General features: G+C 48.5%; 1 protein-coding gene across 3 annotated transcripts in view; it reads left to right on the plus strand.

The window, feature by feature from the left end:
• The window catches only part of LOC123629094 (F-box-like/WD repeat-containing protein TBL1X), a 191,942-nt gene that overhangs the window by 67,309 nt on the left and 99,079 nt on the right, over positions 1-25,554 (plus strand). For all 3 annotated transcript variants that reach the window (XM_045539054.1, XM_045539053.1, XM_045539055.1), the window contains one exon: positions 4,464-4,537. The gene's annotated coding sequence lies outside the window, so the exon portion shown is untranslated. The remainder of the gene's footprint in view (positions 1-4,463; positions 4,538-25,554) is intronic.

A 25,554-nucleotide genomic window follows, 5' to 3' on the forward strand; every position in this document is an offset into this window, starting at 1 on the left:
TTTATATACGCACCTATCACATGCCTGCTGTATGTTGTATTCAGGGCACTAAGCTTTAATGAAAACTGATTGCCAGTAATTCAGATGGAACACCAGGCTAGTGTGCTTTGGAGCAGGTAGATAGAACTTTTGCAGTTTGGTTTTGTTCTATTTGCTACCTAAGTCATTGTCACCGGAGTGCCTGGACAACGATTTATTACATTTGTGGCATTTATGGAGTGAAGGGATTACACGTGCATGCATGGAGAATGCCCTGCGAGCTCATTGCAGCCTTGAACTCCTGGGCCCGGCTGATTTTTCTTATTTTTTGTAGGGACAGGGTCTCACTGTGTTGCCCAGGCTGGTCTCAAACTCCTGGCCTCAAATGATCCTTCCTCCTTGACCTCCCAAAGTGCTGGGATTGCAGGTGCAAGCCACTGCGCCCTAGCCTAGAATTGGCATTTCTTACCAAAGCATGCCATTAGTTGTCTTGTTTATTTTAGGGTTTTTTTGTTTGTTTTTAATGCTTGCTTCCATTATAATACATGTTACTATTTCGTGAGGTACTTTTATAGCTTCCCTCTTTATACTTTGGGGGCAATAATAATAACACCCATCCATATGCACAAAGGGATGCTTCTTGTGGATAACCATTCTAAAAGGTTTCTGTGTAAAATTACAGAAATTTTAGCATAGTTTACAGCAGGCTCTCTCTGCCTTGGCAACGTTGACATTTGGGTCAAATAATTCTTTGTTAGGAGGGCATGTCCTGTGCATTGTAGGATGTTCAGCAGCATCCCTGACCTCTACCCTCTAGATGCCAGTGCCACTCCTCCCCCAGTCCAGACAACTGAAAATGTCTCCAGACTTTGCCCGGTGTCCCCTGGAGGCAGAATCACCTGTTTGAGAACCACCGATTTGAAGGATTTTAAAATCTGTTGTTGAATAAATCTACTTAATATATATAAATGCTGTTCGATGTTGATAATACAGGAAACAAGAGCTTTATGACATAGACCTTGAACCCCATGGCAAATGAAGTGGTTCAGAATCCTCTGGCACTGTAGCGTCCCCGATGCTTGTGCCGGTGCCATGTGAGTTAGCACCTGGCCCTTGGCCTGGGTACAGTCAGGGCTTGCTTAAAAAAAAAGAGGAATCGGGGAAGCTGCAGATTCTCTGTTATGCTTAGTGGCTTCTGAAAACATTTTTTAGATTTTTCACGTTGTTGTTATCACAGTCCAACTTGAATTTCTCTGGAGTTGAAATGTTAATCATTATGGCAAAAATATTGCGCTCCTTGGATGTGTCCCAGTGCTGCTGGCTGGGACACACACACACACACACACACACACACACACACACACACATCCTCCTCCTCCACCCTGTAATTCTTTTGCAAGTTCTTAGTTAAGTTCTTTGTAAGCGTTTTCTCCTGGAGTTGACAAAGGAAGTCAACGGGAAAATGGCCCCTCACATTTTTTGATGTGGATGAAACCTTATAAATAATTTAAAACCCTCATTTCACAGCTGAGGAAACTCTGGTCCAGAGAGGGTTTCTTACAATTTATTAGGAGCAGAATGGGGCCTATGCCTCCCTCCTCCTCCTCCTCCTCCTCTTCTTTCTTTTTCCTCCTCCTTTCTTCTTCTTCCTCCTTCCTCCTCTTCCTCCTTCCTCTTCCTTTCTCCTCCTCCTTCCTCTTCCTTCCTCCTCTTCCTCCTCCTCCTCTTCCCCTCCCTCCTCCTCCTCCTCCTCCTTTTCCTCTTTTCCTTTCTAACGTAACGCATACGCCCAGTCATGCTGGAGAAGGCCGATGGAACGGACGGGGGAACGGCCCAGGCACCTGGCAGTGCGTGGGAGTTAGTCAGGATTTTCTCACCGTTAGAAGTCCTAAGTGTCACCTGCCAGGGGTGTGCACCCTTGGTGAGCTTACAGAATACATAAAAGAGGGGAGAGGCAGGAGATGTAGTCCCTGTGGTTGTTCCGTGAGGTGCTCCTTTACCCCAGTTCCTGATGACCCGGACTGGGCGGGGGCTTAGGGGTGCATGAGCTCCTCCGAGAGGAAAGCTCTGGGCTGACTCTTGTCACCAGGGCGGCTGCGGAGCCGGCAGGTGCACCTGCCGCAGCTGTTCTTAAACCAGTGGCCAAAAGAATGTAATTGGTCCCTACCGGTCAGGTGCGGAGCTCCCTGTCTGAGTCCCTGCATCCTGACTGCCTGTCCCCTCCCCCAGGGTTGGCTTCCACCCTCCTGGGGTTCAGCAGATGAAGGGTTCATGTGTGGCCCAGCTAGGGAGCCCTGGCTTCCCGCCCAAGCGGGTTGTCAGTATTTTGGGGTTGTGCCATCTGCAGAGCCGTCTTGCCCAGGAAGCCCCTTCTTTCCTCAGCTGGACAGGGCACCGCTCACCTGTCTGGTACCCTGCCATCTGCATCCTCTTTCCCGAGCACTGTGAGGGCATCACCCCACATTTTCAGAAACCTCAGTGCTCCTGGCTTGCTCCCTTCTGTTGCCTTTTAACACCACTCAAATTATGGCCCCTTTCTCTTTTTCTCACCTGAGTTCTCGGGCCAACTCGAGCGCCACCTCCTCCATGAAGCCCCTGGAGGTTTCCTCCACTCAGACCAGAGCCCACAGAGAGGAAAACACGATTCTCGTCAATGAAAATGTGCAGAGCAGACGCACATTTTGCTGCTGTCCTGTACAAGGTGGGGGACACGCCTGCGTGGTTCAGGAACAGCCTCTGCACCTTCGCTCCCTGGTCCGTTGTCAGCTGGGGTCGCTGTAGGGATTACAGTCACTGTTGTCATTGGCATGTCTCTCCAGGCGGCCTTTGCCCTGGTCCAGGACGCAAGCTCTTTCCATCTTGGCATGCTCCAGTGGTCAGTACTCGGTCCTTTTTGAGTGATGTCTGTCACCAGAAGCCAGGGACATGGCACCGTTGTGGATTTCCTCCTGCCTTGCAGACACGCCTTCTCTCTCCTTGGCCAGCTCCTCTTCCTGTCGGGGTTTGGTCCTCGGTTTATGGCTTTAGACTGGTGGTTCCCAACAGGGAGGTTGTGCCCTCCTGGGGACAATTTTGGCTGTCACAGCTGGAGAGGCAAGGGCTACTGGCGTTGCGTGGGCAGCGCCTAGGGTTGCTGCGCGACATCCTAAGGTGCACGGAACAGCTCCCCCCGCCCCCGCCCCATCCCTGAGAATGGTCTGGTCAACAGCGTCAGGGCTGTGGAGGTCGAGAGAGCTGCTGTAGGTGCCCCCACACGGGCCGCAGCTTTGAAGATGGCGGTCACCCGAAGACCACCCCGGGCATGCCGCGGTAAATGTGACCCACACTTGTCTGTTTACCCAGTTGACACTCCCCTGTGAGGTCGAATGGGCATTGCAGAGTTAACGTACACACAGGCATCTCCTCAGCCTTTCTGCAGCCCAGAGCATGGTGCCACTTTCCGAGTTGCTACCCTCTCCCCAAACTTGGGAGCCCTCCTTGGCTGTCCCTGACCCTGCCATCCTCGGCTCCCCTTGCTCTCACCGAGCGCCACAGGCCCTGTGCATGTCTGTCCATCTCTCTGCTATGCGCTGTTGTGTCTCCACTGAGCAAAAGCCTTGCTGGGCCTGCTGCAAATGCAGTGGGAAGCCCCTGTAGGCTTCGTAGGTGAAAGGGTGATCAGATTTCCTTTTTTAGTGAAGTGAGCTGATGGGGGTATGGTTTGGCGTGCGTAGGATCTGACTCCTTTCCATGGCTGCGGCGTCCTCTGGGACCTGGGGCCCCGCTGTCCCTTTCTTCTGCTGTCCTGCCTGGGCCTCCCTCCCTCAGACCCAGTTCATTCCTGCCACAGGACATTTGCACCTGTCGTGTCCACAGCCCGGCCTCTCTTGCCCCATTCAAGGGCCCCTTCCTTAGACAGCTCCACCCGGGCCCCCACATGAAGTAAACTCCCCATCTCTGGGTCACCGTCTGTTCCGCCGCCCAGCGTGACCCCCGAGATTTCTCTCACCTCAGGTTCTCTTGTGCATTTGTGTGCTAGCTGATCTTCTCTGCCCTGCCCTTGCCGAGTTGCACCGCACTTCCGTCTTCCGCAAGACCCAGCACGTGGTTCTCGGTGGTGAAAATTTGTTGGGTTGTGTTGACACTAGAAATGCCTGTATTTTCATTTCGTGTGCTTTAGGACGGCAGAGAACACTGTGCCTGTCGTTAGAGTAGATTTTTCAGCTGCTGAAATTGCCTGGCAATGTTGTGATCACGATCAGGTCTGAGATAGCGGCGAGTTGTGAGCAGGCTGGTGCGAAGCGTCTCACCGCGTGCTGTAAACAGAGGCTTATGCCTGAGATTCTCCAGGGGGGCCGTCTGCCCTCTGACGCGGCGTCGTTCGCACAGCTTGGTAGTGCTGCTCACTAAGTCAGACATCTGCCCTGTTGGGAGCGACCGTGAATATGCCTCAGGATGTGTTCATTGATGTTTTTGCCTTAACTTGGGGTATTTTTCATTAACAGGTAATTGAAGGTAGAAGAGAGGCCGGAAACTAAACCCTCAAAGGAAGAAGGGATCTGCCTGCCTTTGGCTCTGAGTAAGTGACGTTGTGAAGTGGATTTCTTACTGCATGATGAATTAACTGTCAACGGCTTCATACTTTCGGTGCTTAAAAAATAAATAAGACTGTATTGGCTTTGTGTAGCGGAAACAGTGATTTCTCAAGATTTCTGGTAATAGGTGATTATGCTAGCAGAGGAAAATGCTGAGTATCCTTATTAACACTTCATAGCAAACAGTTTTATGTAGCTTCTGAAAGTCAGATAAGAATTTTGAGAAAGAAAAATGGAGACTGTTATTAAGATGTGTGTGCTTTTGAGTTGAAACGTAGTTTCTGATCTTTTTTCCGATTCACATTTGAGGCGCTTGTTTTATTTCACCCACGTTACAGTGGGGCCCGTGGGGCCCGTGCTCCCTGAATCAAGAGCATCCTTTTCAGACCATTTCGCATGAAAGCTCTGTTACTTCTGGAGCGTTGCGGAGTATACAGAGATATGCTTGCCCCTTTTTTTGTTTGTCTGGATAACGCATTATAGGGCATGCGTGGGTGCTGTACGGGCCGTGGCGTGGGTGTGTCCCCTTGACGGGGCTGCACGCGCCGTGGTGTGGGTGTGAGCTCTGAGTTGTGCGTGTTGATGGCTCATTCCTTTTGATTGCTGAGTAGTATTCCGTGGCACAGATGTACCAGGGTTCATGCATCCATTCACTTGTTGAAGGGCGTTGGGGTGGTTTCCCGCGTGGGGCTGTTACAGGTAGAGCTGATGTAAACATTGGGTGCGGGTTTGGGTGCGAGCCCGTCGCTGCCGTGGTCCTGTTTCCTTCCCCCTGCGGCCCCGTGAGCTGGGGAGCGGGCTGCCCCAGCTGCGCTCTCAGCCCGTCCTGCACCCGAGGGAGGGTTCCGGCCCAGCAGACTGCAGCCAGAGGGCCCAGTGGCCCATCTGCTGGGGTTCCATTCCTTTCTTGGACCTCAGTGACGGGGGAGCAAAAAGGAATACTCTGCAGAAGGAACAGAGCTGTTGTCCTGTTCAGAGCTGCTGTGCTTGCCGGGAAGATGAGTCGAGTTAAGGAATGCTCCTGCCCCAGCTGGGACATCCGGAGCCCTGGAGCTTTCGGAGGGTACAAGCCAAACCCCAGAAGCCTTCAGGCAGGTAGCACTGCCTGGTGGCCCTCCCTAGAGGCCGGCTGCGTCTCCACACTGTCCCCAGGAGCTGCCTGCAGGGAGCCCCTGTGGGGTGGGGTTAGCTGCTCATGAAGCAGTGCAGGTTGGAGCTCCCTTTGTTCCAGCACCACCGTCACATAAATGCAACTTGGTGTGTGCCTTGGAATCACCAGGGCCAGGGACACGTCAGACAGCTCTCCCTTCATGTCCGTTCTGGTCACCCAGGCCCTCTGGGACTTCTGGGAAGTAGGTTAAATCCTCTGAGCCTCTGTCTCCTGTACGATGGGGCGAATGGGCCGAACCTCATAGTGTATTCACGAGCACGTTGTAGCTGCCGAGTCAGTGCGTGTTCCTTGCCACTCTCCCAGTCCTCTGTCCCCTGCCCGCTCCCTGTTAACAGCCTGGAAGTGGGTGGAAGGTTTCTGGGGGTAGGGGAGGGTATCTTGACCCCAAGGGCACCACTCATTGCCTCTGGGCTTTGTCCTGTTTGTGGGAGGTGTTGTGTGTGTGTTGCATCCCCTGGGCGTTTGCCTTCTGCGGTCTCTCTTGTGTGACTCTGATTACTGTCCTTTCTGAGGTCTAAGTGATGGGGATGGGTGGCCAATTCTCGCCCATTCTCTTTTATCCATAAAACCCAAGAGGGGCACAAATAATCCAGGCAGTCATAATCGAAGCGATCCATGACCTAAAGAGAAGCCGTGCCCTGCAGCCCTGGACTTTCCTGGTGGCATGGATGAGAACTGGAAATCCCCGTAAGGACACAACGGGGGCTCTGGTGGGGTTTTCCCTGCTCAGGTGGTAAGGGTGGTGCTCCACAGAGGTTGCCGGGCAGGCCCCGCGTGGGGTGGGGTGTGCTGCCAACCTATCTTGCCGAAACCCTGAGGCTTCCTAGGCACCCTTGGAAGCACGGCTCGCTGACGTCGAGGTTCGTGAGCCGACAGAACAGTGCATTCTGTGGTCCCTGGCTGATGAAAAGTCCCGATGAAGTGCCGTTTGATCAACCTTTTCCACTCCTTTCCCTTCCCTTCCAGTCTGTGGTTCTCGTTTGCACTGTGTCGTTTCTCTCGAACAGCATTTGTCCTCTGGCTTGCACACGTGGCCGGACCACACACGCGGTGCGGCACGCGCTCCCCGCACACCTGCTTTCTCCGGCAAAGCTGGGCACACTCCTTTGCCCTCGGGCCCGCCAGACCCTTCCTGCGAGGCGGATTGCCACCCCGGCTAGTGGGTGGCAAGCCCAGCGGCTTTCTTCCTGACGGAATTTGAATCAAATGGACGTTAATTAAAATAGTAAATTCTTGAAATTGGCTCTAGATTCTGGTTGTATTAATAAAATGGCCTTGAAGGGGTCTGAAAATGAAGAATTCTTCTGTTTCCGACATGTTCCTTTTTTCTGCCTCTCATCCCAAATCAGAAGATGTTATTTTTCTTAGTGTCTCCTTTTTGTTTTCTTTATAAACAAGGACAGTTCCCAAGTATCTCTTTTTCAGTTGAGGACAGTGGTTCTCTTCTGGGGGGCAATTTTCCCCATCCAGGGGACCTGTGGCCCTGTCTGGAGACATTTTTGCTTGTCGCGGCCTGGGGCTGTGTGTGTGAGATGCTGGCATTGAGAGGGTGGAGGCCAGGGACACTGCTCAGCGCCCTCCACCCCACCACAGGGTGCTCTGGCCCCAGATGTCAGTGGCGACAGGGCCGGCCGGTGTGGGACATGGCAAAGAGCTTTGTGTTCACAGAATATTGCCCTCCGTCTCCTTTCGCAGCAGTTTAGCAACTTGGGTATGAAGCACCACCACGGTAAGCAGTTATACACGTTTGGATCCCCTAAAAGTGACTCTTGAACTCGATGTAACTACACTTTTGGAAAACAATAAGGATACTGTATTAGTCTGCCCGTATTAGTCTGCAGTAACAAAATAGCACAGGTGGGTGGCTTAAACAATAGAAATTTGTTTTCTCACAGTTCTGGAGGCTGGAAGCCCAAGATCAAGGTGCCAGGAAATTGAGTTTCTGGTGAGGCCTGTCTTCCTGGCGTGCAGACGCTGCCTTGTCGCTGTCCTCACATGGCCTTTCTTCTGTGCCTGGTTGGGAGGGCGCTTGTGCCCTGTGTCCCTTCCTCTTCTAAGGCTGCCAGTCTTATCAGACTAGTGCCCCACCTATGAGCTCATTTAACCCTAATTACTTTCCTAAAGACCCTGTGTCCAGATAAAGTCACCTTGGGACTTATGGCTTCAAATCTTGGGGGGTTACACACTCCAGTGCACAAGAGATATAGACCTGACCTTATCCACCTAAGTCGTGTTTTTCTTTGTATTAAGAAAATACATTTTTAGCAAGGGATCGTATATCATAGGAATCAGTTTAATTTAACTTCATTTGTAGTCTATTAAAAAGAAAAATAATCTGCACAATTTGATCTTTTTCCTAGCTGGTAGTTCTGAATCTAATTATTTAGAATAATTCTACAATTCTCCAAATTTCCCATCTTAAGACATCCATGTGCACAATTAGTAATTGTTTAATGGAACCTCCCATGTGAAAATAGTTCCCGAAGAAAAGACTGTAACTAAAAGATCTTGGCCTTTACGTAAGTCCAGGTATAAAAAGAACTATTACTGTTGTGATAAGATATGCATAAAATTTACCATCTTACACAGTTCAGTCGTACAGCCCGGTGGCATTCGGTCCATTCACACTGTTGTGCAGCCACCTCCACCACCCGTCTCCAGAACCGTTGTCCTCTTCCCCACCTGAAATTCTGTCCCCAGTAAACTCAAATTCCTCTGCCCCTTCTCTCTTCAGCCCCTGGCACCTCTGCTTTCTGTCTCTGCGAATCTGACGACTCTGGACACCTCATGGGAGTGGAATGCTACATACAGGCTTGTCCTTTCGTGACTGGCTTCTTTCACTTGGCATAATGACCTCAAGCTTTATCCATGTTGTAGCATGGGACAGAATTTTCTTCCTTTTTAAGGCTGAATAATAATCCGTTGTTTGTATAGGCCACAGTTTGTTTATCCTGCCATCCATCGATGCGCAGTTGGGTTGTTTACAAAAAATTATTTTGAAGTAGGGTTCATTATGTCTGGCTCATGACTACTCTTTAGACATAGAAAGCGATTCCAGGTGGTGCGTGGTGAAATCACATTGTGTCCACACAGAAAACACCAGAGCTTTCCTTGTAAACGTTCTCCTGTGCCCTGTCCACAGCTCTCTGCTGTGTCAGGAGCTGCTCTTCTGAGATCAGCGTGCGCACACACTCACCCCACCTGCCCTTCCGATCCCTGCAGCTTGCAAAGGAAAGAGTAGAGGAGATGCAACAACAGCCGTGGAAGTGTCCCAGGGCATGCCAGCCCACTTCCCACTGGGGTCTCTCGCGGGAGCTCACTTTCCAGCCACGATCCTCTGTAACAAAGACGTGTGGCAGTTCCCCACCAGCCTTCACTCTGTCCCGGAATTGGCTTTCCTCTTTTCACTCCCTGTAACTTTACTTTCCTGCAAAAGCATAAACTTTCGCTCCGTGTATATAAACTTTAGAGACGCTTCGCAATCAGCGTGATGAAGTTGGATCTTTATGTGAAAAGATTCTTGATGATGATTCTGAAATGTGGTGTCTGTAACTTAAACATCCTCTACAGAAATCACCGCTCTATATTTGGATCTGAGTTTGCTCCAGCATGTTGTCACAGTACTCCATCCCAGAGCAACTGCTGTTTGCTTACCAAGGGGATCTTTCTACTCAGATGAGTTTATAACTTTATTTACATGGAATGATCAAGATGGAGTTCGCTGACATTTGGTGCAAAGTAGGACAACAGAAGTGATATTTAATTATCTGTTCATTTGTTCAGCAGATAATAAATGCCTCCTGGATGCAGGTGCTGCGGTTAGAGCAGGATATTAGTTTGCTAGGGTTGCCATAGCAAAGATGTGATTTGATTTTTAGTTGGGAATGGAAAATGTATAGGAGGCGAGTGTGGAGCTTGAAGCAAGCTTGTTGAAATAATTAAAAACTGGTTACAGAATCTCCATTACCTGTAGCAATTCACATATCTCAAATGTCACCTTTTCACATGGCTCCTTTTCACAGGGTTTATTTACATGAAACGTTGTCATTTTGCACTCTGCAGCAATTTGTCTTGGTCAGCAGATGCAGGTAGAATATTAATGTTGTATGAAATTCGGGTAAGCAGAGAACAGACGGCTTTCTGGCTCTTGAAATCTCTATACTCTGCAGCTGTGGCAAGTTGTTCAACTGTGAATAAAGACATTCTGGACAGTGGCAGGCAAGGGCTGGCACGACCCCATTTACCACAAAATCCCTTGTTTTGTCAGGAAGTATTTCTTGCCATGGGCCTCCTCTGGTTTGGTCTTAATGCCATGGGACCATACGGTCCAGCCAGGCTCCCTTTGACAACCTCTTCCCGGGGAGAGTCCAGGGCGATGTGTGTGGACAGCCGGGTGTGCATGGCCAGGGGACTTTGTGTCTCAAGGACGCTTTGGGGGTCCCAGTGGTAAACGCAGGTGTTTGGCCCTGTTTAGTCTCTGGAGGCTGAGGGTGGCCCCAACCCTGTGTCAGCCAGGCCGGGGGCCAGGGGAGAGGGGATTATCGCCCTGCCAGGCATCTTATGAAATGCAGCCCACCACATTCAATGCTGTCATCATTACTTGGAGAAGGGGTGTGGTGTGTGCACCAGGAAGTGGGCTGCATCGGGCCATGCAGGGATTCTGAAAATGGTGGTTAGATCGATGCAATTTGAGTCACTGAGGCCTCAGGATGCTATTCTGTGTGCTGTGTCTATGTGTTTATTTGGGTAGATGCCAGGACTGTTGTAGGTGGCACAACATCTGGGGACAGGTTTACAGATAGACCCGGACAATTCCAGAATACAAACTGGGCACCACACCCATCAGAAGAGACTGAATTGTATGACGAGACGAAGCAGATCATTGAGACGGCTCCAGATATCTTTCTGGGATGCACAATTGGAGTCTGCATCAACCATCTTCCTTTTCCCCAAGTCCGTAATTCTAGGCTGATCTCACTATTTTTCAGGTTTGTACTTTTTCATTACTTGCATGTAAATTTGGGATGAATGCCTTCTATCTTGACTTCTTGGTTTTTTTTTTTTAAATTATAGTTTTTAAAAATATAAGCTTGTCCAAGATTGAGTGGTCAGTTTGTAGAAAATGCAGTTTTTTCAATCTTTGGAAAGTACTCCATTAAAAAAAAAAAGAGTTATCCTTATTTTCTCAAGCCTAGAATGTCAGTGGTGCCTGGGATTCATTTAAATTTGCCCACCAGTTAGTCTTTTTGAGAAGTCTTAGAGAAGTGCTGGTGCCGTTACAACAGTCTGGAACATCTTGGGTGACCTGGAGTGGCAGCCCCAGGGCCCACCCTGTGGACAGGGAGCTGTTCACATCTGCGTGGTCCAGGCCAGCACCCGCCGGCCACACACACAGCTCGTGAGCACTCGACTTGTGGCCAGTGTGACTGAGGCACTGAATATCATTTTGCTTTAAGATGTGAACAGCGGCTGCCCGCAGTGGACAGAGCAGACAGATCAGCAGCCGTGCTTGGTGGGTGAGCTCACTGAGTTCCAGCATGCTGGTGCGAGATGCAGGGAGCCGGTCAGAGAGCCAGGCTAACCGGGACTGTGTTTTGGTGGACCGCGGGAAACCAGGGGAGACCTAATCCCTTGAGAAGAGAGTGGCTCTCAAAGGAGGTGATTTTTGCATCCTCTCTGCCCACGCCCTGGGACATCTGATGATGTCTGGCAGTCACAGTGCGGGAGGGTGCTCGTGGCATCTGGTTGGCAGAAGCCAGGGATGCTGCCCAGCGTCCCACGGCGCACGGACGTTCCGCGTTACAGAGAACTTCCCAGCCCCAAATGTGCTGTGGCTGAGAAACCCTGCTTTGTATTCACAAGGCTGGCGTGGCCCTGAGATACGACGCGGACAGCTGCAGACCCAGTTTGATAAATGAAGAGATGCAGCCTGAACATGGGCTCGACCCCCGGGCAGTGCCAAGGCCAGGCTTCGCACTTGCACGTGGCTTCTTGGGCTTCTCCTCCTTGCCGTTCTAACTTACATGAGGACAACAATAGGGAGTTCGTGTTCATCTTAAGTCAAAATGGTGACATAGCAGTGGCCTTTTGTGCCTTGGCCCAGTAGCTTTATTGTTAAAAGACAGAAACAACTTGTATCTGCAGCTTTCTGTCAGATGGAATTTGGGTACACCTGACCGTAGATCATACATGTCCACCAGCACTGCTGTGGGCTCAACTAATGGGAGGGTGACAAGGAATGGGGGGTGGCTAAGCTGCAAGGATGTGTCCTCCTCACTTTCAGGTTTATTTAACCCTCCGTGATGATTAGAAAGCATTCACAATGTTCCTGTTTTGCAAACCAGTCTTGGCACTATCTGCCAAAACAGAAACACTTAATTAAATAATTGCAAAGGAACTTCCACTTCTTGTTAAGTGCTGTGATGAAATCTTAAAAAATGCTGGCCAGGAGTGGTGGCTCATGCCTGTAATCCTAGCACTCTGGAAGCCTAAGGCAGGAGGATCGCTTGAGATCAGGAGTTTGAGACCAGCCTGAGCAAGAGCAAGACACCATCTCTACTAAAAATTAGCCAGACGTGGTGGCACACACCTGTAGTCCCAGCTACTCGGGAGGCTGAGGCAGGAGGATCGCTTGAGCCCAAGAGTTTGAGGTTGCAGTGAGCTATGATGATGCCACTGCACTCCAGCACAGGTGACAAGAGTGAGACTCTGTCTCAAAAAAAAAAAAAAAAAAAAGAAAGAAAGAAAGAAAGGAAAAAATTCTTTAAAAATGCTAACAGTAATCCCTCCCACATTGTCACTGATATTAAAGCATAAGTTGTGAGTGTCACAATTAGTAACTCGCTCGCACGTGCACACACGTGGTTGAGTGTTGAAATTGCAAACCCAAGTGTGCCAAGCTGGAGCAGGCAGAAGGGAACACAGAGATGGGAGCTGAAGTAGAGCTCTGTGGATGGCGCTGGGTAGAACTGGGTGCCGCAGTCAAACAAGCGTCCCCTGTGCTCCAGCACAAATGGGTCGCCTGTGGCAGGATGCAGGGGCGGCTTTGGCAGGGAGAACGGACGCTCCTGGCATAATGGAATGGAGTCGGCCATTTCTTTTAAAGGTACTGCAAATTGTTGCAGCATTTATCATCCTAAAGAAGCCTGGACAGCTTGCCAAACAGATAATATTGATGATAATAATGAAAAGGAAACCATGATGGCGCTAGTAAATGGAAATCATTTTTATCCTATTTGCAAAAACCATAGAAATAAGTAGGACAGATGTGTCGGCAGCTTACTAAGACAAGTTACCCAAGGAGTTAAATTGAAATCGTTCACAAAAAATAAGCTCCCTGGCAAGCCCCAAGCCCCAGGGGAATTTGGATCTTATTTTATTTAAAATTTCTTGAAGCAAAGACCTAATAGGCATTATGTTGCTTATGGTTGCAGGCAATTTTATTGTTTTTTTTTTCCCTAAATATTTGTGAGTGTGTGGATTACCCTGTGTGCCAAAGATGGAAAGTAAAACCACAGAAAGGGGGCAGGAGGTGTCATAAATTCCTTTTCAGCAGAGAATTGAAGCCTCTTGTTATAACAGCCTCGCTCCACAGCAGCGTGATGCAAGACGCTCTAACAGAGCTGAAATGTGCCGCATGTGTGTCCTCCATCCATGCACCGGGCAGCCCCCTCCAAGGCGTCATCACAAGTGCTGAACTAAAATCTGCTGTGACGGGATCTTTAGGCCACCCCACTGTGGGGTAGCACATGCACGGTGTCTAGGAGTTCTGTTTGTAGCACTTTTAGGGACTTATCTTCCCATTTCTTGCATCAGCGCCTTACTGATAGAGCTGGAAAGTGGAACCAAAATAATTAGATTGGCTGTCTGCATCCCTTATGTGCGCTGAGAAGGTATTTGAAAGCAGGCCCTGTTTTCTTCTTGAAAGGCTGAGGGGGAGTGATCAGGAAGCGAATTGCTAGGATGTGGCTGTCGTTTTCCTCTGCACAGCACAGGACACCCTCTGCACTTCGGGATCCCCGCTTTGGCGGGTTTGATGTCAGGAGCCCCATGTGTCTACTCTAAGGAAAATTCTTTGTTTTCCCCGGACTCCGCGGGAGACAGCACTGCCCGTTCTGTGGTTCAGGGATGAATGAGTGCGATTTTACAACTGCACTCCTCAACACAGCAGCCTTTTAATTTCAGCATGCAGTGCAAAGCTGCCCCACCCCATGGTGGATTTGGGGTGTTCTTCAAACACTGTGACTGACAGCAAGTGGAAGAAGGAAGAGGGGAAGGTGGAGACAACTAAGGGAATCTGTAAATGGGGTCCCTGGCTTTGACAGGAGCTAAAATCATCCATGTGCCTGAACCACTGTCATTAGTGCTGCTGTTATGGCTGTTGATGCTCTCGGGAGACCAAGGACTGTAAGAAGGTGATGGCACCACCCATCCTGTGTCCCTAGAAAGTGCACATAGTTACACAAAAACTTCACACACCCCTTTCTCATGGGGCCCAACTCTGTAATTATTCCTAAATGATTTTATTTTGCCTTCCTGAAAGCCATCTGAGTGTGTCCGGTTAAACGTGCATGCGTGCACATTGTTTTCTTGGGGTCTCTTTGTTTTTCCGTTTTTTGCCCACCAGGCTGAATGAAAAGAAGGAAGAGTTTATACTTTGCCACACGTGTATCAGAACGTTCCAGTGTTTGGGCATGGCTGTCCAGTAAGGAGCTTTCTAAGGCTCTGATTCTCCTGATGGGGGGACGCTTGGCAATGTCTGGAGACATTTTGGGTTGTCACAGTGGGAAGTGGGGGCTGCTCCTGGCACCTAGTGGGTGGAGCCCAGGGATGCTGCTGAAGATCCTACTATGCACAGGACAGCTGCCCTCGACCGAGAGTGGCCAACCAAATGTCACAGTGCTGACCCAAGAAGCCCTGTTCTAGGCTAGTTTTCACTTGCTCAGTGCTGCGAGAAGGTTTACCTGCCAAAGGATCGTTTCCGCGGAAAGGACTGAGAGCCTGCACTGGCCAGGCAGGCAGGCATCGGGAGTCTGAAAGGACGTTGGAAACGTGGTCAGGTCAAAGGACAGCGCTGCACGCAGAGCAACCGAGAGACCCCGGAGAGCTGGCGGAGCCTGGCCGCCCGGTCTGCTGAGCTCCGACTGTGTCTCCTGTCGGTTTTCATTTAGGTTCCGCCGAGGTTTCTCCTGAAAGATGCTGACTCAAGGCTGCCGCCCCTCTTATTTCATTTCTTTCCAGGGCAATTTAGGTGAAGCTGGAGCAGAATGTTCCCCGAGGAGGCATTATGAGAATCAGGTCCAGCGTTTGCTAAATAAATGTATCAAGAAACTTCATCATCTTTCCAAGGAGGAGGATAAGCATCTGGCGGAGCCTGGTGCTTTGTGGCAGGGTGGGGCAGGGCCGGCAGCAATGCATGCGGCTGCGTTCTGGTGCACAGTTGCAAAGATTCCCAGCCGGTGCGGTCACACCCTGAATTATTGCCTCAAAGCTGCAAGTTAATGTTTGAAAGGTGTTTTCCTAGTAGCTTGAAGTGCGATTCCCCAGAATACGGCCCGATCCGTGGCCTCAGCCCGTGTTGTATCAGTTGGGTCTCTATCAGCAGAGCACTCCCTTGCGGGCCCGCGCTGATGCTGCCGTGCGTGGGAATTCCCAGACGGGATCTGCTTCCGGCGGCAGGCACCTTAGGAAACGCTCATTTACACATGTTGATTATGTCGCTTGCATTTCTGTTCGTGTGCTACTTGTGTAGTGCGTATAAGAAAGCCTCCCTTATTTTTATCCAAGTGCAGGTGTGTCCTTTCAGCTCGTGCTGTGATGTATCTGGTCAAGCATACAGGAAGATGAGGTTATGAATTTAAGATTCATTTCAGGAACCTCAGCCCCATGGTTGCTCCCCGTAAGTGAGCGTGTGCATTGGCAGCTTTAATGAACTCGGTTCAGTGTCGTGTTATTGTTTGGAAGAGGGCAGTGAACAACACTGGATATTAAAGTGAATTGCATTGTGTAGAGCTTGGGACAGATGTCACCAATGTAGTTCAGACGCTTGCCTGGTAGGCCCCGATGTGTACACACTCAGCTTGTCAATACGGAAATCCCCAAACTTACTCCGAAGTGCACAGACTGTTTCAGGATATCCCCGGTGCTCTTCCCCCACCTTCAGCCGGTCAGCATGTCACGAGCTTGTCTCACCGTCCCCTCGGTGTGCGTCTTCTTTTGAGTAGTTTAAAGCAGATCTCAGACATCACGTCATTTCACCCATAAATATTTCAGGTTGTGTCTCTAACACAGAAGGATTTTTAAAGTGCCGTGATACCGTTACCATCCTGTATTCGTTTCCGAGGGCTGCCACAACCAATTACCGTGGACTGGGTGGCTTAAAAGAACCGACGTGTGTTCTCTCAGTGATGAGGAGGTCGGAAGTCGGAAATCCAGGTGTCGGGGGCTCTGCGGGGAAACTGCCCCCGCCTCTCTTCCCGCCGCGCCCCAGTGGCTGCGGGTGTTCCGTGGCTCGTGGCTGCGTCCCTCCAGTCTCTGCCTCCGTCTTCACATGGCCTTCCCTGTGTCTCGCCTTCTCTTCTGTCTCTCAGGAGGACACTTGTCATTGGGTTTAGGGCCACCGAGGCAATAATCCAGAACAGTCTCATCTCGGGACTCTTAATTTAATCCCATCTGCAGCGTCCTTTTTTAAGAAAATGAGGTCACGGTCTTTTGCCATATAAGGTAATATTCACCAGTTCTGGGGACAGGCTGTGGTCTTGTCCTTCTTCCTTTTTGTTTCTTTCATGCTCCTGGGAATGTGTGAGTTAGGGGAAGACAGATTAGCTTTGTGTCCTGGGGTTTCCTTAAGGTTGTGATGAGTTATTGAGGAAGAGCACTCATGGCATATAAAGGAAGGCGTCGCCGCTAAATGTGGGGGGAAAGTGAATGCACGTTTTACAGGCCAAATGGATGCTTGCAGAAACCAGTGTCTTAGATTAAAATTATATGTGACCCTCCGGTCTCTTCATCTGTAAAATAAGGAGAGCAATGAATTACCTCACAGATTGTTGTAAAGATTAAAGATAAAAATGGATACAGTAGGAACACAGTATGTAAATGCTAAGCATTTAATGTATGTAGTTCATCTCTTCTCCCTTGAGGCTCAAAGTCAAACCAAGAAAGTAATGCCAGCCACACATAATGCTAAGGGCTGATTCCTGTAATATATGACGAACTCCTGTAAGCCCCTAAGGAAAATGACCAACAGCAGCCCATGAGAAAAATGAGCAAAAGAAATGAACAGTTTTCCTTCTTTATTTTTGAGACAGGGTCTTGCTCTGTTGCCTGGGCTGGAGTGCCGTGGTGCCATCATAGCTCACAGCAACCTCAAACTTCTGGGCTCAAAAGATCCTCCTGCCTCAGCCTCCCGAGTAACTGGGACTACAGGTGTGTGCCATCACACCAGCTAATATTTTCCTTTTTGTAGAGTTACCCAGGCTGGTCTTGAACTCCTGGCCTCAAGTGATCCTCCTGCCTCGACCTTCCAAAGTGCCGGGATGGCAGGCACAAACCACTATGCTCAGCCAGAATGGTTTTCTTGGACGGAAATAACAAATAGCTCTCAAACAAAATGTTTGGAGAGATGCTCGGTCTCACTCATTATGTGGGGAATGCAGGTGAAAAGTGTAAGATACCATGTCACCTGTCCTGTTAGCAGAAGTCGACAGCTTGACCCCGTGTTCTGTTGGCGGGGGCTCACAGTGGAACAGGCACCTGTGCTGCCCGGCGTTGCTGGAGGAACAACAGAGGGCAGGTTGGCAAAATACATCAAGATTTAAGAGACACTTACCCTGTGACCTAGAATTGGCACTCCTTGGGATCTATCTCACGGAGGTATTATAAATGTCTGCAAGGCAGTACTTACATGACATTCATCAGAGGCGTTGTTTGTAAAAGCGCTATTGATGGAAGCTACTATTGATAATGAACTTGTCAAATTGTGATAAGTACAGGCATAGAATTGGTCAAACAACGGGAAAAAGGTTAATTCTTTATGAGGAATGGACTCTGAATGACTCTTGCAGTGAGCAAAGCAGGGTCCCCAGTAGCGGGTAGAGTTTATCACACGTTGCGTGTCGAAGCTCAAGGAGGTATACGTAGAACACGTCTGGAAGGAAATACCAAGAACCAGACCTCTTGGGAGGGGCGTGGGGTGAGGCGGGAGGGAGACCTTTCAGCACGTTTGCATTTTGACCCTCTGCATATATTAGCTAATTCAAAATATACCATAAGAAAAGACTCTAGGTCTTATTTTATCCCCATATCATATGAGGTGTTTTCTGTGATCTAGCACAGAAGTCGGCATACTTTTTCTGTAAAAGGCAGGACCGGAAATATTTTTGGCTTTGTGATCTTTGGGGCTCTCTGTCAGGCCTGCCCAACACTGTGGTTGGAAGCAGCCCTAGATAGTAAGCAGGAAAAGGATTGGGGGTGAGCTCCCGTTGAACCTGATTTACACAAGCGGGCAGAGGCCCACTGTGCCCAAGGGCCATCATTCGCTAACCCCATCTGATCTAATGGATCTGATTAGTGTATGTCTCAACTCGAGATTAAAATGTACATATTTCAATGCCCTTGATACTGTAAGTTGGGGTTTTTCCTTATTGTTTCCATAAGTTCATCTTTCCTGATCCCACCACTCCTCACACTGCTGTTCTGATCCCACCTCTGCTCACATCGGTCCGTTTCTTTCTTTGGACTTTTGGCTTAAAATATGTTGTCTCCAGGAAGATATCCTGATTTCATCTGCTCCAGTCATATTTACTATTTTCTTCTAGATGTTAGAGAAGACTTTAAGTGGGCTCCCTGGTTACTTGGCACAGTGGGGACCCAGGTGTGGTAGTTAAATTCATTTTCTGGTTGGCTGGGGATGATCTAAAACTTGTGTTTTAACCCTTTTCACTTCTGTTCTAACCTTTTTTGTTGACTGTCTTTTGAAAATTTCTCTGCCCGAATTACTGTCTTTGTAAGTGTAATGTAGTTGAGTAAAGAGAGAAACCTGGGCTTTGGGATTTGGTGCATTTGGCCTCTGTGCAGGAAACAGTTAACACGTGGGCCTGAGACCACTCTCCTGAGGAGGGCCTGCTGCCGTGTTGGGGACTTAGGTTATTTTGCCATCTGAGTGTGTTCAGTTAAACACGCATGCATGAGTATCCACACATTCTTTTCTCGGGGTCTCTGTTTTTCCATTTTTTGCCCACCAGGCTGAATGAAAAGAAGGAAGCATTTACACTTTGCTGCAGGTGTATCAGAACGTTCCAGTGTTTGGGGATGGCTCTCCAGTAAGGAGCTTTCTAAGGCTCTGATTCTCCTGATGGGGGGACGCTTGGCAATGTCTGGAGACATTTTGAGTTGTCACAATGGGAAGTAGGGGGTGCTCCTGGCACCTAGTGGGTGGAGGGAACCCTGTTTCCAAACAAGGTCATGTCCACAGATACTGGGGATGGGCAATAGAACACAGTTCAACCTGCTACAGTGGCTGCAGTCTTACTGTCCTCAACCAGTTACACTGACTTGTTAATGGTTGGTTAATGGACAAGTTCCCCTAATCTTTGTGGACTGTGGTGGGTTAATTACACAAATGGTTACCAATGGTGAAGTGCTTTAATCTGCCTATGGGAGGGAAGTGAGTGTGTTTGCTCAGGGGCACACAGCTTGTGAGCAGTGGGGCTGCAAATGAACCAGTGTCTGCCTGGATCCAGGGAAACAGACCCTGGTTTACGGCTCAGGTTCACGAGAAATGTTTTCTTCCATGAACTTTAGCAGCACAGACTGCACGTGTTCTATTGCCGACGGCCCTGTATCCTTATTCTTCCTCCGTTTATTTCCATTTGCCCACTCCCTTTACTGCCAAGTTGTTGATGTTTTTTCCAGGCACTTACTGAATGGCGTTTTAGAGAAGCGATGCCACGTCACAGCATTGACATGGTGGCATCTCACGCTTGGGGCTTCTTACCGCCTTGGTTGTTGGTAGGTAGGAACATCCTAACCCTTGGGTCATTACTTCTATAGCAGTCAAAGAAATTATCAAATTATTACTAAACTGTCATGTCTGGTTACATATTCTATTCTGCATTTTTATTGTGGTAAAATATACATAACATAATGCATTCATAAGTGTACAGCTCAGTGGCATTAAGTATATTCATGGTGTTGTAACTATCACCGCTACAGGGTGTCCCAAAGGTCACCTTATGTACAGAAAGTGGGGAATTGTAGCTAAATGTATCTTTATTTACAAAATATTTGTTGCAAAATTTTTCCTTTGTAGTCTCCATACAACTTTTCCTTTCCATATAAAGGAAAAATTTTGTAACGAATATTTTGTAAATAAAAATGCATTTAGCTACAATTTCCCACTTTCCCTACATATGGTGACTTTTGGGAAACTTTGTACGTATAATTTGTATTATATGTACAAATCTTTCATTGTCCTTCCTCATTTAACAACAACTTGCCTTTCCACCCTACCTTCCCACACACTCAGTCCCTGGTGACTTCTGTTCTACTTTCTATCTCTATTTGTTCATATTAGTGGAATGTCTGGCTTATGTCCTAAGCATAATGTTTTCAAGGTCAATCCATGTTGGAATATATATCAAAATGTCATCCCTTTTTATGGCCGAATAGTACTCCTTTGTATAGTGTTTTGTTGTTGTGGGTTTTTTGTTTGTTTGTTTGTTTTTAAAGAATAGCAGTAAGTACCTGCCCAGACTGCTGCCAGGGAGGTCACAGCGCTCACGGGTCTGCATGTATCATGAGCTTCATGGAAACGATGTTTCTTCTGTGAGCTTTTGTGTGTGCTGCTGGTTTTCACATCTGGCTTTGAGAGAGATGGTCACAGGGATGAGGTTCTTTGTCTCTTTGATGCTGTGGTAAGGGAATTGGTCCCTCTGGCTGAATCAGACCCAAATAACAGCCATCCACCCATCTCCCCATCCATCCATCTACCCATCTACCCACCTGTTATCCACCAAACCACCCATTATCAATCCATCCATCTGTCCATCCACCCACCCATTATCCATCCATCCATCCATCCACCCACCCATTATCCACCCACCCACCAAGCCATTATCCATCCATCGACCCACCCATTATCCATCCATCCACCCATCCACCCTCCCTTTATCCATTCATCTATCCATCCATCCATCCTTACAAGCAACATTTACAGAGCATTGAGTCAAGTACTGTCATCAATGATGGATATAGACTAAAGTAACTGACTAGTACTGGGACCAGTATCTTGATGTGGATTTGTTGCTTCATGGTATTTAATTCAGCTGAATGATATTCACATCTTCCACGTATAAATCTGTGTCTTTCCTCCGTTAAGGAATTTTTAGACTTTTTATTTTCAGGTAAAGTGGTTTTATATTTGTGTCCGCATATGTTATCAAGTGCCTTTTTAAACCCATGTTTCCCATTTCATATTTGAAATGAGAATAGTCACAGCCATGAAAAAGATCAATTTAAAAGTGATTCATCGCCACCATTTGTAACTGATTTCTAAGTAGGATGTTTCTGCCTCTCTGGTTTGCCATGTGATAATCACAGTGAAATAACATAAGTCCTCTCTCCTTGAGTGAAAAAACAAATGCCTGTGTTGTGGTGGGCGGTGAGTATCATTTTGATTTCTGAGAGTCTGTGGCTGCCCCATTCTGGTGTTTGCAGATCACTAGGAAATGAAGGTACATCAGTAGGAAGTTCGTCAAGAATTGAGATGTGGTTTTCTACATTCTTTGTTGTAAAGAAATTGGGCATATTTTCGTGCTTTAAATGGAGAATGAATAGAAAACACGATGGTAAGTGAAGGCCCAACTATTGACCAGTGAGAGCAGGTTCCCTTCCAGTCTTGATGCCATCCAAACCCCTGCCCACCAATTCTGTAAATGCAAACCACACCTCTGTGAGGTCCATGCATAGTTTAGCCTCGTCTTCTGCCCCTAAATGCAATGAAGCCCTCTCGAATGAACATCAAGGAGTATATCCAGGTATATTCTGCTTAGGAGATATCCCATGCCTCTGAGAGCTAGCTGGGTGAGGCCTAACCTAAGGCCAGGTGGGGCCCGGGGAAAGGCATGCCCTTGGGTCTGGCCTGTGGGGGGCTGTTTCCCTCTCCTCTCCTCCATCCACCCAGTGCCCTCTCACCTTTCCTTCCCAGTCCCATGCCATCCTCTGGGTGCTCCCACCCTCCCTTCTGTCTACCTGCACCCCTCCGTTTCCATGCCCATTCCCCCTCCCTCCCAAGCCCCGCCCTAGGCTTCCCCACCCTCCCCTCCTTCCCCCAAGTGGGTGCCCTGCCTGGAGCCTCTCTCTCCCCTACAACTGCTCTGGACCCCCAGGCCCCTGGCCACACCCTGCACCCCAGGGGGCAGAAGGGCTGTGCTGCTGCGTGGATGGTCCTCGCCCCACCTGGCTGTGTCCTGGGAAATTCCCACCAGCTCTCTTGGCACACTGATGATGGAGCTGAAACTGCACCCAACCTGGGGTCCCTGGCCCAGGCTTAGCACAGGAAGTAGGTTTAAAACCAGGTGCAGAGAGGGACGCCAGGGAGCATGGTTATCCGAGGAAATGCATCTCTTCAGATACAGCTTTCAAAAAGGTGCTGTTGTGCATCACACAGAGGTCCAGACGCACCAGAGAGAATTACGGCTATGTTTATAAAGTAGGGCACTCTGCCAGCATTAACTTATTTCAGATTCCCAGGGAAACACCTTAAACAATTGTTTATATCGGTACATAATATTATAATAACTTTTCCAGTTCTAGGCATCTTTATTTTAAAAGGAAAATAATTGTGTGCAAACAGAGTTTTAGGTGGAGAATAATATGTTTTAGTCCCTAGGAATTTCCAGAAGGATACGCAGGCAGTAACTTGACTGATTGGTATGAATACTACCGGATCTTGGGCACGTTTCTCTATGAAAACTTTCCACATAGACGTTGCTCGCTCCCATGCTGGTGTTGTGCTCTTTCTTCATCCCAACTGTACCTTATAGGAACTTACCCCTTGGCCATCTCTGTTGGCCTCTTTCTTGTCCAGATACAGGGAGAATCATTTTGGAAACCAAGTTCTTGAGAACCCACAAAGACATGGGTTTTAACCTGGGAGTCTGGCATTGTTTTCTGTGACATAAGAGTGTCTAGCAGACACACACACACACAAAAAAAATCTGGAGCCAAATATTTTAGGGAAGAGAAGTGGCTGATGAGTCAAATTGTTGTTTTAAACAGTTTTCATTCCCCTCAACCTGATTTAGAAAAGACCTCCTTAGAATCAGTAGGTAGTGGTACCTTGAATGGGTTTATTTTATTTTTCTCTCTTGAATAATATTAAATTAGCATATACTTGTATCTTTTTTGGTTTCTCCCTCATTCCCATCCCTCCAAATGCCACGACTTACATTTAATCGGCTTGGTAGCATAACCCCTAATGTAGTGATCTTTGAGGTCTCACAACTTACATTTTATTTTCCTCACTGTATCAGCTACAGTCTGGAAATGTCAGGGTTCCAGAGATTTCTAAAGTAAAGTTACAGTAAAATCCAATAGGACACCAGGGACGTCTGCTCTGGTGGAGCCAGCCCTCTGGCAGCTTGGCGCCGTGGTGAGGGGTTTCTGCTGCTCTGGGGAGGGCAGGCCTGCAGCTGGCAAGGTGGTCCCCAGAACGCTGCCGGGGGCTCTTCCCCCTGCCCTCGGAGAGAGGGGGACGCAGATTCCTAGCCCTGTCGGACAGAGGAAGAAGACGCTGTCAAAAATGTGGCTTGCATGAGGCCATATGCAGCTGGGACATGGTCTAGGAACTCAAATAGCAAAGATGTTCCAGCCAATAATCAGGTTAAATCAGTGTATTCCGTGTTGGTTCCATTTGGTTGCCTGGTGGCTCGCCACCCTGCTGGTAAGGGGGCACTGATTGTGGCATGTCTGAAATGTAAATACCTCTTTGCCTGAATGTCAATCTCCTTTCAGTTTCTCAATTGAGAGGGTTCACGTAATAAATGATTCCCTTCGGGGTCACTGCATGCCTGGCTCCTTGGAGCAGCACGTTGGGGTCCTTCTTTTCAATGTCGCGCTGGCTGTTAGAAAAACACAGACCAAGATGAAAGGAAATCCTTAAGCACGACTTGAATCCTTAGGACGCCTTAAGAATTAGAAGCCCCTGTCCAAACCAGCGCAGCTTGGAAGTTGAAGTTATTTTTCTTTTTAAGCGGACCAGTACCCAAATGGGTTTGTCACCAGCAAAACAGTTTAAAACAGTGCCTCATTTCCACAGCTGAGATTTTGGCAATGGTATCATGTAATTCCGAATGGGTGGAATAAAATTGAGCTTTGATCTGTGATATATTTAAAATAATAATACCATGAATCACGCAGTAAGTGTTGGGAATATTGTTCTTGAAGTTTTAGGTAATTTAATTTTTTGTTTCCATGAAAGTGTTCTCTTCCACTTAAGCAGAACAAAAAATCAGATATACAGAAACTCTGTAAAGTGGGACTCCCCTTCCCCTTAGACTTGATGACATTTCACCTTTCTCCTGGGCTAATCAAAATAAAACCGCAAGGAGACTGACTAACCTCCCTGTGGGACCAAACTGTTGCATTAGCTGATGTGGCAGAATATTGTAAACAGTTGCATGGCTCCATCAATGAAGAATAGATGTGAAGTGTTTTAAAAATACACCAATATGTTGAACTAAAGATGGTTCAGATGTGGATCCTTCCCTCAAGTTCCTTAAGTCTAGCAGGCAAGATAAGAAATGTTCGTTGTTAATACTGACATGGGCCAGCCCTCCTAAATGTGTGCATCCATGGAAAACCAGAGGTCAGCACAAGTGGCCATTTGCCTCGACTGGCAGGTTGGGTGGGTCTCAACCAGGGACAGTTTTGCTCCCCGGGAGACATATGGTAGTGTCTAGAGACGTTTTTGGTGTCACAACTCAAGGGAGGGGCAACGGGAGGGTAGAGGGTAGAGGCCAGGGATGCTACTCAGTGCACTGGTCAGTCCCCCACGGCAAAGGATGACCCACACAGTATATGCCGGGAACATCCCCCTGTCCATTTGTGACAGCCCAGAATGTCTCCACATATTGCCTCATGCCCCGCACGGGGTGTAATCACCCCAGGTTGGGAACCCCTGCCCTAAACTCTAAGGGTCTGCAGTCAACCATTCAGTCCCCTTCCCCCTGAGCTCAGACAGTTAGGTGGCTCCTCCGAGCTGTCCCGGCTTCTTGCAGGGGGGGAGGCCGAGCCCTGTGCCTCTCAGACCTCCCTGGACACCGAGTTTTGTGGTGGTCTCCGGAAGCCCAAGAGTGGGGATCCTGGGGTGGCCTTTCTGGGTCGTGCTAATTTTATGTTAGTTGCTGATTTACAGTCATTAAGGTGCTGGTGGATGTGTGGCGTGCCCATGCGGGAGAGCTCGGAAGGAAGAAGCGTCGGAGAGCCAGCCCGGTGTAAACCCAAGCCCAGGCCTGGCACAGATGTGCACCCCAGGGAGAGAGCGCTGATAGAAATACTCAGTGTCTCCGTGTACGGTCATTTCACCCGCCCTCTCTGGGGAAGACCTAGGGCTAAGCTGGAGGCCCGAAGCCTCATGGTTTCCTGTAACACTAACCCCATCTGGAGTATCTAGTTATAAATAATTGGGCCGAGGCTATAAATTTTTGACATTGGTTCTCAGTATTCATAAGAAAAAGGTCATGAACGTGACTAATTGTGAAGGAAGAGAGCTCAGACTTAAATGGATAGAAGTCTCAGGAAAAAGCAGGTTAGAATAAGATTCAACGC

This window comes from Lemur catta, chromosome Y (assembly GCF_020740605.2).
Source record: "Lemur catta isolate mLemCat1 chromosome Y, mLemCat1.pri, whole genome shotgun sequence".
In the NCBI taxonomy this organism is placed as follows: domain Eukaryota; kingdom Metazoa; phylum Chordata; class Mammalia; order Primates; family Lemuridae; genus Lemur; species Lemur catta.